Genomic DNA, 17480 nt, shown 5'->3' with positions numbered 1-17480 from the left:
TGTATGAACTGTACTAGAGCATACAAACAGTTATATTGTGTTCGAACTTCAAGGTGTTCTGTTATAATGAAAAAATATTGTATTTAAAAGGTGAAATGCAACTCAGTCAAAATCTCGTACACCCGAGATTCAATTCAACAAAGAGACAAAATGTATTGCCCTGCTTGAATTTAAATATTGATGTTATTGAAATTAAAATAGTAATGAAAAGAATGAAGCAGAATGAGCTTAATGTTTGTAAACAGCACTTGTCAAACAACATTGTCAAAGGCAAATTCACAGACTTGTGTTGAACCTAACGATTAGTGTCTGATTCTGGTCTCAGTTGGTTTTATTATGTTTTGTGTCCTCACAGACTGTTTGAAAGCAAACTGCAGGTAAATCTGTGGGGAGACCGTACCAGAGGTGCTGATTTGGCCAAACATTTAAAGAGACAACTATTTTGTGTTTCTTGCTAGCAGCTGTAGGTTGAGTGAGGTTTAAATACAAGATTGACAAAAACTAACCATTGGAAGCTGACAAGGAGATGGATCTGCAGAGACTTATGTACAAGACTGGGATAATTTTGACTAAAGTGCTTCTCGTATGAGACTCTCTTTGCTGTAGTTTCTGCCTCTTTCCCTTCAAGGAAAGAGGGATCTGATTGGCTACCCCAGTTCCCAACTATAAATCTAAACTATCATTGCCAATTTGCCAAGTCAAGGGCATTACCTCAGTTCAAAACAGAAGAACAAATATTGGGTACTGTGGCCGCAAGCTTTTTACCTTTTGTGGCTTTTGATTTTACCTTTGAAGACAAGTGTTTTTGTGAATCCTTAAAGCTCAGTGTGGAAGATTCAAAACTTCCTGTTCCAATGTTATTTTAAAAAAAATCACATGAAACCCTTTAGAAAAGTTACATTGGATATTTCCTTATTGTAACATTTAAAGTACATATATTATAACATGTAGGAGCCATGAATACATTTATAGTTTGATTTGCTGTTTTGGAATTTTGAGGTGTGAGGTTGTTTTATGTTAATTTGTTGGTTTGTGAGGGGAGCACATTAATTAGTGTATGGTGTATTGAGTAGGGGCAGAGATATGAAGTGATTTCCTTTTTTTTAAAGTCACCTGTCATGGTTTGTGTGGCGTGGAAGGGAGAGAGGGGGTGAGCTGAGTTGTCATATTTTTTGTTGACCGTTGTTTCCTTGAAATCACTGATGAAATCCTTTTTTCTCACGTTAACATCAGTTTGTTATAATTTGATCATCTTCAACAACAAAAGATCAATAGTTTATTTTAGGATTTAAGTGGGGGGTTTTTGCACTGAGTCGGACATTTTACCAGGCCCAACCTCAGCCTCTCAGCGATTTGTTTTTGTTTCTTGGAAGTCGCTACATAATAAGAGAGTAAAAAAGGTTCCCCAGATGTGGGTGAGCCATAGTACACTTAAATGCTATCCAAACAGATGGTATCCATAGCAGGCTGCCTCATTCAGAGAGTCTTATTGTCTTTGTAGCATTGACTGCATCATAAGAAACACATTTCTATTTATCCTGTCTGTATGAGCTACACTGAGGACTGAGCATACCCACTTATAGTGACAGTAGATATTTTGGTGGAAACAATTTCTCAACACGAGTTCACCTGAGGTGTCTCGTCTTTATCTTTAAATATCATTTTAGTTAGTTGTGCCATAGCTTTAACCTGTGTGTTAAATAACTCAGTTGTACTGTATACTAATCTGCATGTTTTGTACAGTTTGTGTGTTGTGGCAATATGTTAATTTATATCCTTTATACAGCATAGTTGTTCTATCCAATTCTGGTGATGGAAAACTTCATGCACTGAAATATATCAATTCACCTCGATGTTTATGTGATGTGAAACAAATTTGAGCAGCGGCAGGGAGAGATAGTTTTTATAGAAGTGTTTATGGCTCATTGACGTCCTGTCGCTGTGTTTATGACTCACTGTGCCCGTCACACCACTAAACAGCCCGACTCCCTCAAGGACATCAAGACCAATCAATAAAGACAGCAACAGACTTTAATAATCCAGCACGACATATTCTCTAAGGCTTACTGCCGGGCACCAGCTCGAACCACTGCACCACTGACAACCGCTCGATTTTGTTTTTATATTAGTGGTAGTACATGGGCAGGGGTAAATCTACATGTTGCAGAATGTTAAGTCTGTGATGTAGCTCACTATTAGAAACACAGGTAATAAAAAACCCATCCAGTTCCAGGTTTGATTAAAAGTAATTATCTGCTGCGAACACTCTGTAACAAGAAAAGCACACTTAGTTATGAGAGTTGTCTTGTAATTACTCGCATGCCTTGTGGGTTTTTGCATGCAGATATATTGAATAATGGATAGAGCAAACTTTCTGGGATGTACTGTGTTAAAGACTTCAGCTGTAACTCTTCTGACAGTGTGTTGTAAATAACATAGATCAATACATTCTTCCAAACCTGCCCTTGCTCACAACACAAAAAGAACATTCCTGAAAGGAAACCAAAATAAAAAAGAAAGAAAGCACACCTGACCCTGTTTTCCATAGTTCCACTTGAATAAATGGATCACCTATTTGCGTTGAATAGGAGCTGTCTGCTGTCCCTTCCCATTGACAGAACTGTGATTGTTGGAGCCTGTGGCATGCTGTGGTTGTACACAGTGAAATGGCATTGTGACAAATGTGATGTAGCTTTGATTCCAGTAACTGCTCTCCCAGCAGGGTGAAAATGGGCTGAGGCCTAGCCTTGTCATACAACAAAAAGCACTTAGTGAGAATGCTTATGAATAAAAATGCCAGACTGCTTCTAGACAAGCTTTTGACAAGCTGGCAGTCTGCCATTTTGATTATCTAAATTCAGCGCTTAAGAGCTATGAAATATGAGGAAAACTATCAAGCGACATCCCTTTGGCAGCCACTGCAGATGTAACCGCTGTGTATTTGTCCAGTAATGACTTCTCTCCCTCTTGTCAATATGACCTTATCTAAACCTTATCACCAAAGTGTGTGTGAAGTTCGGCACAGTTTGAGCTCCTGATGTATTGATTAGCATCCTGCCAGACTGAAGAAACTTGTGCAATGTTTGTTTGGCTGGGAAAGGTTACGAAAAACCTGGACACAGTTTTGACTTTCATATACTTCAGGATGTCACTATTGGACCAAAACTTGTTGTCAGCTTAAATGTTTCCTTTGGTTGGCTGCTCTTCATCACAGAACTATCTCATACAAGATTTTTGCACTAAGCTGCCATATGTCCAAATTTTCAAAATGTACACGGGATACCCAATCATGCAGCTACAAACCACTCTTAACAAACCTTTAATTCATTAATCAAATAAATAAATAACAAATAAAATCTGGTGTCTTCCCTTTAGTCTGCACATGTTTCTGTGCTTGACGCTTGATTTTTATTTTAACACTACTTAAACCTGTCTGTGTGTGTGACAACAATGCACATCACATTTGATGACTGACTTTGGTTGTTACACTGACCAAGCTATCTGAATTCCCAAATAGTTATTAATTATTAATTATTAAGGCAACTCATGGAATACAGTCAAGAATAATAAAATAAACAGCTAATTCATACCTTTCTTTAAGCTACCAGGTTTGACATTTGAAATCACTTTTTGGGAACGAAAAAAATTCTTTGGTAATACACATAGTCTCAGGGAGGTGAATATGTGTGTGAAGATACAGTTACAAATGTGTGCAATCTTAGAGTGAAGGGAAATATGGTGTAGTGTGTGTTGTGTTGTCTTCCAAATTGTAAGATTAAGTTGTTCTATGTTCTAAACATAATGTTTTAGCTTTTTTTTTTCAATCAATCAATCAATCAAAATTTATTTATATAGCACTTTTCAAAAATACTAAAATGCAACTCAAAGTGCTTCACAAAAATAAATAAAATAATGAAACAGAAAACAAAAACAAACACTGAAACACTGGAACTAAAAACTAAAGGATTAAGATAGGCAATAATGATAAAATGTCTAGAAATGAAAGGCTTTAGCCAATGTAAAAGTAAGAAAATGACTTTAAATAATATAAATAGAAATAAAAATAAATAAAATACAGTTAAATCATTACAGGCACAAGAAAAGTAAAATAAGAGAAATAAGATAGTAAAAGAAATCAATTAAAAGCCAAATTAAAAAGGTCTTCCGTCTTATTTTATCTATTTATTTATTTTTCCAGAAAGGGATTTTTTGTCTAATATTTGGTGTTACTGTCAATTAACTGTATATCCTGCAAGTAGGTATCATTTATACTGCCTTGCATTTCATGAGATAAAAATAATGTAAATGTAAATGTGGCTTTGGTTGAAGCTCCTGAGGACGTTTCATCTCCTTTAGTAAGGCTTCCTCATTTTTAAACTGACTGGTGGATAAAGCTAGAAGATCTATAGACACAGCTTATAGCATAATGGTAGTTATCTTTCTAACATTATATCTATTTATTAGACACTTGAGTTTAGTGTAGCACAGTGTTTCCCAAACTTTTTTTCAGGTGACCCACATTTTTTGGGAAAACAAGCCAAGGTGACCCAGCCAAAATTTGTCATCTGTAAATCAACTCACAGATAGAAAAGGGTTCTTTAATCATGTTTCTGCATCATCTTACATCTTTTGTACCAGTTAACAGGCCTAACATATTTGACAAATGCATTACAGCTGTATTAGGCTTTCACTCTGAAATACTAGCATTTTTACTGTGACGGGTTAGCCTGCTTGCTTTTTAGAATTGTATCCCAGTCATGTGATATTCAGGACAAGATATAAAGATGAGATGTTCATCCAGATCACAGGTAACAGCATGTGTCCATGCCTCTTTATTAGTCACTGCACAGCTGTAACAAGCTGTAACAAGCTGAATCAGCCCCGTTTCTGCAGCTGGTGCCTGTCCAAGATCCAGCAGTGACTTTGGACTTTCAAACTCAAAGAGTTTTTGAATCTGACTTCAAATCTTCCTTTTGGAAACTAACGATCAAACTAATCAATGGGTCAGCTCTTTCATATGTGATGGTGACACAGTGACAGTGTTTTCCTCTGAGTGCTGTGAAACAGTGGGAAACATGCGGTGGTTTGGCTTTGGTTGTTTTAGCAGCGCCAGCTCATAGCTTCAGACTTTTGAAAAACAGTTACATGTTTCCAGTTGCAGTAAACATTGTGGCGATGACCCTTCACAATGAAAACATAACCAGCTATGAGAGTGTGAGGAGCCAATCATCAGTAAACAAATCGGCGAGGGAAGACTTCTTCTGGTTAAGGAAAGCATGAATTTGGTGTAAACATTTTGAAAACTAATTTGGTGACCCATAAAAAATCTCTGGCGACCCACCTTTGGGTCAGGACCCAGACTTTGGAAATGACTGGTGTAACAGATATGGTCCACTGGGGCTTCTCTTCAAATGCTTGCAAATTACTGCTGTACCGCCATGGTAAGAAATGTTTGGTTTTTCTTTGCAGGTTTGAAGGTAAAATGGACTTGGATTGAACAGTTTCATTATGTGAATAAATTAAACAAGCCACCACGATTTTGTGAACACACTTTTATCCTAAACCCTCAGCCCCTCGGCAGCAGAAAACAATATCAGGCACACCCACAGCATGAAAAACACATCACACATTGATTTTTGTCGACAATGGAGACTCATCACTGCACTCCAACTTTTCAGTTTTGTATTTTGTTTACATATTCTTAACAACCGACATACTGCTGATTCCTATTTTTTTTTTAAATTCTGTTTGTTTACTGCTCTCCACTAAAAACACACAGTCCTTGTACATTTAGACCTCCCACTCAATAAACTCAATCCTTGTTCTGCTTCTGAGTCCTTCACTTTTCACCTGATGTAGCTTTGGAAACTTTCTAAGACCCTTTGAGTTGAAAGTCAGCACTTTAAACTCACTTTTTCATTTCAAAGCCGGTGCTCTCTGGTACAGCCTAAACATTGAAAAACATATTACTGCCCTCATACTCCCTGACTCCTCTGTATATCAATATTGGTCTTTCCTCTCCAAAGATCCCATTGCAACCAACGAAACCAGACATATCTCTCTTCAAATTACCTCTCCTGAGGTTTCGTACAATTTTTCTTATGTGCTCAGGTTTTTCACTGAGTTTTTTTCTTTTTCTTTCTTTCTTTCTTTCTTTTTTTTCCTATTAGAGAGCTCAGGCTGTGTTAAGAAATGCTGCTGATGTAAGACTTTAAACTCCTATGAAGTGCTGTATGTCAGAGAGTAACTCCACTGCAGGGCTTCAGACAAGGTTCTCTATCAAAATTAAGAATTGATCCACCCCAGAAAAAAAAGTCATAAGCAACAAACTCTTTTAAAGAATAATAGGAAGAAAGTCCCTTCTGCATCTTTGTTTGGTTTACTCAGCAGTTTTTGAGCACAATCATTGTTTTTCAAACCTACATGCTACCTGAAAAGTGTGAGCATCTGAAGTTTGTCAGATTTGTCCCACAGCTGAAATGAGCTGAGTTGACATGATTTTTGTGATACCCTTTCACCGAGTAATAAGGAGTATGGATTAAAGAAGTTTGACCTGATCTCATCTTTCAGGCGAGGTGAGCGTATTAGGGAGCAGTCACAGCATGGCTTTTCTGTGGTCTTTTACATGATTTCAAAATGAGTTCACACACGTTAACCAGACCTATTCATTTAAATGATCCACCACTGAGATGTTAAACTAACAAGCTCGGTGGTTTTCTTGACCTCATGATGAGCTGTCACTGAGCTGTGGCCGTCACACTGTGAAGAAAACCAGGTTTTCTTTTTCATTCAGAAGTCCCTTTTTCACCCTGATGTCCTTAGAAGTGTCTGCATCATCAGGAGATAACTCACTGTGCCTTGGGTTGTTTTTCTCATCATCTTTATCTTCAGATTCTGTTCCTGGACTGTAATGGCTCCTGTTCCTCTTGATCTTCATCAGAAAATATGAGATCAAGACCTTTTAGACACTGGGTCATACCTTCATGAGGTCAGAAAACACAGAAACGGCTACTGGAATTTTAGAAGTAAGTAAAACTGATAAGTGTCTTCCTCCATCCTTCTGTACAAATCCAGACATTTGGACCCTAGTCATAAAGACTGGACTCGAGTCAGACTCGAGTCGCAAATTTGATGACTTGCATCTTGACATGAGGGTAAAAAACTCGAGACTCGACTTGACTTGGGACAAGCTGACTAGGACAACTTGTAGCATGAAGCTTATTTATTGCGACAAACACTGGTCATATATTCTAAAACAAAAATAATCTAACAGGAGCTTAATAACTGTTTACCCCTGAACTCGGATATTCCTTCTGGGAACTAACATCCAAGTACAAATTGAACACACCATAAAATAGCCACTACCTGCGAGCCTGTTGCATCTTCTGCATCTCCAAAAGTCATGCAGTTTGTGTTTAAAATTTCCACTCAAATGGAAAAAGACAATGCAGGATATGCGACGCAACAATTAACAAAAAAGAGGGAACAACGTCCAATTTTATAGGCCATTTATAGACTGCATATGAAGCCAAGGAAGTGAAACCAAGTTAACACTATTAGAAGTGTGTGCGCGTGTGTGCATGTGTGTGTTGGTGATATGTTTGTTGATTGTGTTTTGAACATTGTTGCTAATAATGAATAAACTGAAAAACAATTCCACTCAACACTGTCACAATAAATAAAATAAAACAATTCATTTTTATGAAATAAAATAAAAATTATAAATAAATCAATCAATAAATAAATAAATAGATAAAATAAAATCAAACAATAAAGTGACAAACAATTCCACTCACCACTGTCGCAAATGTTGATATGGGCTACTGTAGCCTATGTGACTGCATAAATAACATCCATCCATGTAGCAAGCCCCAGTCTTCCAACACTTTATCACTCTTCATAACAAACATCCCGTCGTGACTCGTCAGCAGAGGAAATAACTCCCACGCAAAACCTTAATTCTTTCTCATTTAGATAAGTTTTTCCTCTAGCTATAACTGCATTTAGTCCACTCTGTTATTTTTTTGGAATATTGTGGATAAAGGACGCTAAGCCACCAAAACAAATGCACGTGGCCAGGCACTATGAGCAGCTAAATTTGTGCCTGATGATAAATGAAATATTAAAATCTTAAATACAAAAACATGCACGTCAAGATTATTTTGTGTTTTTTTTTCTCTTTAAAAGCAATAGGCCTGTAGTAGGCACTAGACTTTACATTACATCAACGGTGTGTATGTGCTGTGCATGGATGCAGTTACTTCTGCTACACAGAAATACCACACAATTGTAAAACCTTTCTTGTTCATCTGTTTTTGCCTTTGTAAAAGTAGCTACCTCAATAAAAAAAGATTGCACTTTAAATATGGCAAATGTTTAAAATAATTTTTTTTTATGTCAAGCATGCAGTTTCTTTAATGTAATGTAGCCTAGCCGTTGCCATCTACCTGGGTCTGAATGATCAAACATATAATGTATGAATATTTATCTTTTAAGATTTATGCTGGTTTAATCCATGCAGAGTCGAATAATAATCTGCATGATATTTTTTGACATTTACTTTGGGAAGATAAGGTTTCTCTCTTCAAGACATAAACCTGAGAGACTTGACTCGACAACCTTGTGACTTGAGTCGACTTGACTTGACTTGCCCACAACAGAAAAACTTGAGACTTCCTCGAGACTTGGACCAAATGACTTGAGACTTCCTTGGGACTCAGATTGGAGGGACTCGAACAATTGTCTGTACAAATCTGTGCAAGCTCCCCTGGTCTTGTCCCTTAGTGGCTTTATAAATACTGTTGTAAATTTATGTGGGATTCTGTTCATCTAGTTCCAAACACTATGACGACCATTGAACTGTCAGACAGATAGATCTCAAAGACAGATTGATGTCAAAGTGTTTGAGAATGGGAATATTCCTGTATAAAAAAAAAACTCTTCAAAAGTACCCAGACTCCCTTTGAATACTCTGAATTGAAATAACCACCTTAAATTAAATATGAGATGATTCGTTGAGTTCCTGGAAGACAAATCTGACTGTTGGAGAAATAGTAATAGTAAAAAATTATGAAGTCACGCATAATTAAACACATGCCATAAATGATGACTAATGATGATTTGCTGATATTGAGACAGTTAGAATTGGTAATAGAACACTGTGTAAAATTCAATAAATTCGATCATTTACATGCCCAGAGATGAGATCCTTTTAAAGGTTTGAGCCTAGAGCACAGTGAGGCGCTCCATTTGTTTGGTTTTATGAGACATCAAATAAAACTCCAAACAGCTTCCAATAATCGTGTTTCTGGGATGTGACGCCCATATCATTCAGACCTCCATCAAGGACAAATTGCCTGGATGGTGAATGTCAGATTATGTTTTCATGAGAATGCATCTTTATATTCTGCATTTCCTGTGTCCCTCCATACATCTCAGTCTGTCCCACTCTTACAGAGTCTCATCTTCTGTCACTTAGTCTTTGTTTACTTTGCTAATCTTTATTTTTTGCGCTCTCTCAAACACACACCTTTCCATTTCTCTCGCTCTTTCTCTCTGTGTCTGTCTCTCTTCTTCTCCTTTCCCTTCTCGCTGTCACATATCAGTCATACTTGAGCTCGGCTGGGCAGGGCCATGACTGGGTAGAGAGGGGAGGTAATTGAATTTCTCTCCTAGAGTGACTCACATCAACACAGACAATTCAGACATAGCCAGGCGCGACGTAATAGACAGGCAGGGCATCCCGTTGGCGTAGAACCGCAATCAACTAGAGGGGGACACAGATGCTTAAAGCCTGGAGACAGAAGTAGGGTTTATAAATGTGAAGGCACTCTCTTTGATTTTACAGTCCATGTATTTATGCTCTTAAGACTGATGTGTCATTAGAGCAGCTGCACCTAGAGTAATAGGAAATCTGGAAGGGTGGTTCTTTGATCTATCCACACCAAGCACATCACAAAGAAAATGTTGACCAATCTGAAGAAATAAGACGGTGACACTCACATTTAGCTGACCAAGGCATGGAGCAGTTCATTCACACTTTCAGATCCTGGCGCACAGTCCGGTACAAAGTTATCCACGGAAGGATCCAGGAGGATCCAGCGGGAGACTGGTTGATAATAAAGTAACCTGCACTCCCCGGCGTAAACCTCAGATCGTTGCTGAAAACAGTTGGAGTTCTGGTATCATCTCAATCAGATGAAGCAACAAATGCTTACATGCTAGGCTAGGCTACGTCTTTGCCACTGACTACACTTAACTCTGCTATTTTCTGCTATTACTGCACTTTTTTTTTAACTCACCAGAGCAACCTACCACCTCTGCAACACAATCCCAGGCGACATTTTTCTGTTGTTGGTCGCGGTAGCCAAGAAGGCAGACATTAATAAGAATAGAATGAGCCCAAACACAACTTATGAGCTTTTCGGTATCCATGACAGAACTAGGAACCAAAGTTACATGCATTGTTCTTTAGGGCCCGCTCAGTCGAAGGACATCTCTACTCCGATTGGTTGCCACCATTTGTTGCTGAATTGCATCATAGCTAATTACCATAAGGCTCAACTTCTCATCTGGTGCTGCTTTTAACACTTTAGCCGCTTTAGCCGCTTTAGCCGCTCAGGACACCGGGCTCTCATTGAAAATGGATTAACTTCAGTCGTGCTTGCTGCTTTTGCCTGTTTTGCCTGTTTTGGTGTGAACGCACAGTTAGAGTCAGCATTTCCAGTATGGCACCTGACAGTGATACGGTCCATGAATCTAACTTCATGCCTTCATTTAAGCTAAAGGTTTTTTGATCTTCAAAAGCTTAGAGACCTTTGATCTTTATAATCTCAGTTGTCTCCCACCCAACCTGAGAAAGTAAAATGTGGGCAAATTTATACAGCCACAATATTTAAACTCTGAGTAAAAATTCCAAAGGAGAGCAATCTATTTAAATGCAAGTACTGTCTTCACAGAACATTTTTGGCCAAACGTTCTGGGCTCTCTACCAAGCACCAAATGATAGAAGAAGTACTGAGCTCATTAACTTCACAAGCCTAACTTAGCTGAAGCGTTTAAGTGGACACTTTTTTTTCTTCCTTTAAAAGTTGAAGTGGAGGCAGAAATGAAAGTAAGGAGAGGTCAACAAATGTGTTGCTGTCAAGTTGTTAAACCTCACAGTCCACTTGAGTCATGAGTCTTTAGTGTCGTTGTAAATGAAAAAACAAGATGAGGGAATGTCGAGTCATCTTTAGCCTGAGTCCAGTTCTCATTTTATACCATTATTTATAATAAAGATGAGTGCTTACAGGGCTCCTATGCAGTCTGAAAAATAAGGAATACTGGATCAGATTTTCAAAGTCAGAGAAAACACCTGGAGAATGGAAACAAAAAATGTTAAATGTCCTGGAAAATCCTGTGCAGTCTTGAAAAACAATATAAGTTTCCTTTTTTTAAAAACACGATATTGCCAACAAAAAGGGATGTTGTTCAGGATCATATCACAAAGTGACAGTTGTTGTATATGGACAATAGTTTCACATTAACATAAATCAAGTAGCAGGGTTAGATACACATAAAATAAATTTTATTTCTTGGTGGAATAAAACAAGTCATCACTGATATGCATTTAATCATTTTTTATTTTTTTTATTAAAATAGTTTTTTGGTTAGCATGTTTAGTTCAGTTAGCTGGTGTACTGGCTTTCTTGGTTTGCTCACAAAACAAAACCTGTTTCAAATGTGCATTTAATGCACACACATTATTTGGTCAAAGAGTTTGATTATAGATGGAAGATGAGCAAATACTGGTTGTCAGGCAGGGCTAGGCTGGCCACAGGGAGATTTGGGAGGTTTTCCCAACGATTGGTCTGTTTCAAGCTGGTGGCTAGATTTTTTTTCCCTGTTGTTGTTGTTTGTATGTTTGTTTTTTGCCCCAAATGAAGCCACAGTCAATGATCAATCATACTGGATATCAGTGGCTATTGCTCTAAGACTGCAAGGGAAGCTCTGCTTCCCCTAAAATGTCCCCAAAAAAGTGGTGATATGTACCACTGTGTGTCCATTTCATTGACAAAATATGCCCTAGAACTCCTTCATCTTTTGTTCAGAATCAGCTCCTATCACAGGTAACTGGCTCCACCTCCTTCTCATTCATCCCCGCAGTGTCTCAGCGCTTTAACACAGTCAGACTCTGAGCGTCTTCTGACTTCAGCGGGGAAGCGTAGAGTGGGTTGTTCCACTGTGGAAACTGGACGGTCATTGGATAAACACTGGGCTTTGTCCCGCCTATCGGACGCTCAGCGTTTCTGGGGGTCTATGAGGCAGTGGGCTGGCCTGGACGCCGGGCTTCTGCATGATGATTGGATGATCTGTCTGAGGCCAAATCCCTTTTTGATTGACAGTGAAATGAGCCAGTCAGTGATCTTGAAGTATAACCCTCCACTGGAGCATCGTCTCAGTTGTTCTGGATTGATCCAGAGGCTTCATCGATCCTCAGCGAGTTTACCTTTCTTAAAAATGATGAGCATTGAGAGAATGCTGGTAAAATCCCTGGAAAAAAACACCTGGTTGGTACGACAGGGTCACACATCATTTTCTTGAAAAGGAATGGAGGGTAGAATTTACGTTTAAATAATTGAACAAATTTATGATGTTGGCCGAAAAAAATGAGTTTCCCCTCCTTGACTGACCAGCAGCCACCACTGCTGGATACATGACCCTGATTATAAGACAAACACTCATCTTGCCTCCTTTTAAAGATTTGTTCTTTTTGGGAGAAAAACAACACGTCTGTTTATAGTGAGTGATCCGTAAGCTCAAAATGAATAAATGTTACTTTGGAGACGAAGAACCTTGGTCAAAGTACACAGTTGTGTGTGGTGTTCCCTGCTCATCACATCTCAGCTCCAACGAGCAGGTGCAGGTAGCAAACTGCCAGCGAATGCCATAATGTAACAATAACACATACAAACATCAGCATGTTGAAGAGACAGCACACTGGGGTTTCCTGTAATGGCGATAGCTTCAAACGTGCATTCATTCAGTTGCTGGCCTGCAAACAGCTGCGGCCAAAGAGTGTTGAAGATGATGTCATGTCTGCTGCTATTTTGAGTGGGTCCTTGTTACAAGTGAATTGTGATTGGCTCAGCTGCTCAATCAGTCATTTAACCATTGTTTTCCTGAAAGAAAGAAAGAAAGAAAGAAAGAAAGAAAGAAAGAAAGAAAGAAAGAAAGAGGACCAGATATGTCTAAAAGAAAGAAACCAGAAAAAGAGATGGGTGAAGCAGAAAGGGAGAGGGCAAAAAAAGACAAAGCTCAGTGCAGGATGCAGCCAAATGTGTCAAATTGAGAGACTGAGGCCAGCGTGGCCACAGTCAGCCAGGACGCTGACACAGGACCGAGCCACAGCAGCATGGCAGGTTGGTATCATCCCAGACTTATAGTGTGTCAGTATTTGATGTGTTCAGGGCTCACAGCACATTAAAGGTAGCCTATCATCAGCAGTGTTACACTACGCCAGCATAAATCACTGATCTGCTTTTCCAAACCAAGCTTCTGGGCTGAAGGTTGACCTCAGCCTGCTCTTGTCGACGGGACTATTTTCTTTTGCAAGCATTGTCTCCTCAGACACAATGCTGTACTGCTCCGATAAAACATAATGTATCAAGTAATACCGTTACAGATTATAGCTTGTGATGCCACAATTTAGACCACAAGTGGTGAAATAGAAATAAAGTCAACTTTCTGATAAATTCTAGGATACAATAAAAGAACTCAAAAGTCACTTTCAATGATCCTAAAAATTACCTTCAGCCAATATGTTCATATCTTAAGTGGACAAGCAGTACAGTTACCTCCCAGACCATCAATCCTTTATTGACCGAGACATTTTAAGGCAGATTTGAACCATATTAATCATGTTGTTGGATACTAATGCAGGGGTGGAGTGTTATTGCGTTTGAGTAAATGCTCCCTATGGCAGTTATGGATGCATGCAAGCAGGACCGCCTGTTTTCTATTGATTTTTTTTCGCAAGCTAATGCAGAAAAAGAATAGTTTTCAACATTTATTGGAATAAGCATTGATCACTATGTGTGGGATTGGTATCCTTAAGACGACCAATGCACTTCTTTTGAAAACTGACTTTAAAATGGGTCAAAACGGCAAAGATATAAGCGTAGTTTGGTGGTTTACTCATTTTGACATTGTTAAAACGTGGATTAGAGATGTGGAGTCTTGAATGTTTGAACGTTGGGTTTGGTCGAAGCATGACAAAACTTTTAAAAATGAGGATTGAATCTTACACCCAAAAAAAAGAAAAAAAAAAGAAATAAAAGGTGAGTCAGCCTTCACAAGAAGACAAAAGCTAAAAAAAATTAAGTAAACTTGGCAGGTCAACATAAAGCTGTGAGGTAATGAGGTCACATCCACAGACTATCTCTGTGTGTCCTCATTATACATTCTCATCAACCTGCCAAATAATTACAGCTGCTTCACTATCACAGCCAAGAGTAAAAAATCTAAGACACTGAACTGCAAACAACTTTTTCTGCAGAGGACTTCTCAGTTCATGCAGACATTTAATTAACCTATCAAGGTATTGAGGTGTTCTTTTTTACTGCTTTGTGAAATGCTGTGTTTTGTGCTGATGTTTGGCCCTGAAAACAACCACTGTTGTTCTTTTACACTGGGAGAGGCTAACAAAGAGGTTGACTGAGATCAATTCTCCATGCAAATGACATTCAAGGAGAGTGTGTGTACATGCTGCATGCTACAGAGATGCTGACGCAAACAATAAACCCCTCTAACAGGAACCTTGTTTTTGTTTTGAAGGTTGTCATTAATGACTCTACCCCCAAAAGTATAAAAGCAAATAAACAAGATACTTATTACAGTAATATCTGTACAACATGAAAAAATAGGGAGCAGGCAATTTTAATCATAACAATCCAGCACAGGGAACATCAAGGTTTATTATGATCGTTGTTCTTTATTTTTTTCTTTCCTGAAATTACCTTCTGGTTTTATTTCAGTTAAGGCACAGCGTGACGCTGAAGTCCTCATAGCTAGCTGCCAACATTACAGATCAAAGTGACGGCACTGAACATTTCATTCCAAAAACAACAATAACAACAACAACAGGAACAAAACATTAGGTCTTATGCAAATCAAATCAATAGAAGATTAACACAACACTGTTTTTCCAAAGTTTCCCATGGGGTCTGATAAATAGACTGTCCTTGAAGTTTAAAATTCAGCACTGCCTCCAGGGTTTCCTTTGTGTGGCTTTAGGCAGATATCAGGAAACCAGCAAAAGCATTTTGTAAAAATACAGTTATGTGTTTTATAAACAAAAGCTATTGTGGCCTGGCTGCTGGGTCAGAAGAGTTTTAAAGTCCCCGTAAGGAGTTTTTTCTTGGCTATGAAATAGGCTGAAATCGATGCGGAGGCCTCTCTATGACCTATAAAAGCAAAGCAAATCATCAGCAACATGACCAGCTGTTTGTATGATGTAATTCAAGCCAGATTTACATAGAATAGAATAGAACTTTATTTAACTTTAATTTTTATTGTCATTGTACCAAGTACAACAAAATTGAAGTCACAGCAGCAACCAAGAAAACATAAGTAAGAAAGTGTATAGAAAGTGCAAAAAGGTCCATAAGAAAATAGATGATGACAGCTTGTCCATCATTCTCCAGTTCAGCCAGCCTCCACCTCCACAGGGTCCAGGACTGAGCTTCTTCAGTCATGCTCCATCTCTGTCTCCTGGATCCTGTCTGCTCACAGCAGGTGAAGCTCTTCCAATGTGGCGTTGGTGTCATGGCTCCAATAGCCATGTCTATGAATAGCATGATGCTACTCTGCCCTCTGGTATTCCCTCTGTTGCTGGGTTAGCACAGCTAGCTCGTCCATCTTATTGGAGATAGATCTTACGTTCCCAATAACGATGGATGGAAGGACAGGTCCATGTCGTCACTTCTTAGCTCACACCTGAGAACCAGCACGTCGTCCTCACCTCCTTCTCCTCACCTTGTGGGAAGACACCAGGCCTTACACCGGTTAGCATTGACATGCTACAGGCTGCTAACAGCTGAGTTCACATGTAAACAATGCAGCCATGGTTACATGTAGGATCTCCAGACAAACACAGGAGAAAAAGTAGTAAAAATATCACTGAAGCCACAGAAGGTTTGGTGTCCATGACCAACAAATGAGCCATACAAAGTAATGATCCACTCTAAATACAAAGATTACGAAAAAGAGGCTAAAAAATTACAAGTAACGGACAAAGAGAGAGCTGCTGCAAAAGGCAGCCATAGCCAACAGGGTGGCGCCTAGCAATATCACTGGTAGGACGGCAGAATCAGACCGAATGATTGACAGCACAGTGAAGAAACAGTCTAACTTAACATCTTTAAACAGAAAATGTTTAATGATACAACAAGATGCACATCTGCCTCTAGATGCTTTAACTCACCCCTGGAAAAGTTTCTTACGGCAGTCTGAAATGAGCACAAGGTTGCCAGTTTAAGTAATTAAATGGGTCTGAATCTGTTTAAATTGCTTCCAGTCTTTCCAAGAAGCAGCACTAACAGCTACTCATGGAAATACCTCTGGAAGCAATCGGACGGACCTAACGTGACAAAATGCAGACCGAACGAGCACATTGGTTATTACCAAACCATGCTGGCAGTACAGAAAACACAGCTTTCTGGATTGTTCATGATGTAATAAAAAAAGCACAATCAAGTTTTTATTTTTTTTTAAAACAGCTCCAATGCAAAACTACTGGGGCTCCCTGCAGAAGCTGCCATCTTTGTTGTTTATGCAAAAGCTGATGTTGTGTTCTTGATTTGTCTTCAGGACCCACCTGGCTGATGGATCTGGAGACACCAGACAAGCTTCATATACAGTAAGCCTCAGAAACTATTAGAGTGCTTGAATGTTGGTTTTGGTAATAAGGGTAGAGCACACTTGGTTTCAATGCAGGATTGACATATGAGGTACTCCAAGAATATGATCAAAACTAAACTAACATTTGTCAGTGTGTTGAAGTTTTTCTTGAATATTCTACAAAAACTCTTCCAACAGCAGCCAGTTTTTATTACATACCCAAAGCCAACCCTAAACTTAGTCAGGCATCTTTATAAGCTTCTGCAGCCAAAGGTCTATCCCATAATATGTTCTAATGGTGCCCCAGTGTTATCAAGAAATGGCATATATTTCTCCAAAGCAGCGAGGAGTTATGGAAATATATTGCTGTAGGGTATTGTGGTTGTCTCAGTGGTGCTGAGCCCATTTATCATGATACTGTGACACCTGAGGGAAGATACTCTCTGGGAGATTCCAGCACAAAGGCTGATGCCAGATACACACATACCCAGGGATACACACATACACACTTGTAGGCATGCAGCGCATAAAGAGACACACAGCTGGTATCAGTACACAGTATCCCTCACAAACACATGATAATGAATGCTTGCGCAGAT

At 38.9% G+C, this 17480-nt stretch overlaps 1 long non-coding RNA gene across 1 annotated transcript in view; it reads left to right on the top strand.

The window, feature by feature from the left end:
• LOC141789927 (uncharacterized) overlaps positions 1-16900 on the top strand; it is an 82739-nt gene extending 65839 nt beyond the window's left edge. Inside the window, exons 2-3 of the long non-coding RNA XR_012598248.1 lie at positions 6892-7025; positions 16852-16900. This is a non-coding gene — a long non-coding RNA (uncharacterized LOC141789927). The remainder of the gene's footprint in view (positions 1-6891; positions 7026-16851) is intronic.
• Positions 16901-17480: the final 580 nt, after the last annotated feature.

This window comes from Halichoeres trimaculatus, unplaced genomic scaffold (assembly GCF_033239565.1).
Source record: "Halichoeres trimaculatus isolate MK-OKI-2021-1 unplaced genomic scaffold, fHalTri1.1 fHalTri1_scaffold_5, whole genome shotgun sequence".
NCBI classification, from domain to species: domain Eukaryota; kingdom Metazoa; phylum Chordata; class Actinopteri; order Labriformes; family Labridae; genus Halichoeres; species Halichoeres trimaculatus.
This window is presented reverse-complemented; position numbering and strand designations above follow the sequence as displayed.